This window comes from Nicotiana attenuata, unplaced genomic scaffold (genome assembly GCF_001879085.1).
Source record: "Nicotiana attenuata strain UT unplaced genomic scaffold, NIATTr2, whole genome shotgun sequence".
Classification (NCBI taxonomy): domain Eukaryota; kingdom Viridiplantae; phylum Streptophyta; class Magnoliopsida; order Solanales; family Solanaceae; genus Nicotiana; species Nicotiana attenuata.
In genome coordinates, this window is record NW_017672625.1 from 24,668 (window position 1) to 24,928 (window position 261).

Below are 261 nucleotides of genomic sequence, written 5' to 3' on the forward strand. Positions count from 1 at the left end.
TAAGCATTATAAATTGTTTGAGCATTTATTTTAATTGAGGCTTTTGCCTCTGCAAGTGTAGAAAATTCCTCAACTGAAAGATCTAAAGCCTTATAAATATTTGAGTACCAAAAGCGAGGACCTCCTAAGTTCATTGTAGGATTTAACATTGCAGCAACACCATAAATAAGGGGGATAGGGAAAAAAATATTTTTTAAACTTTTCTTTCATTGCATTTATAGCATGTTTATAAATTTCCCCACCCTCCGAAAATTCAACAAA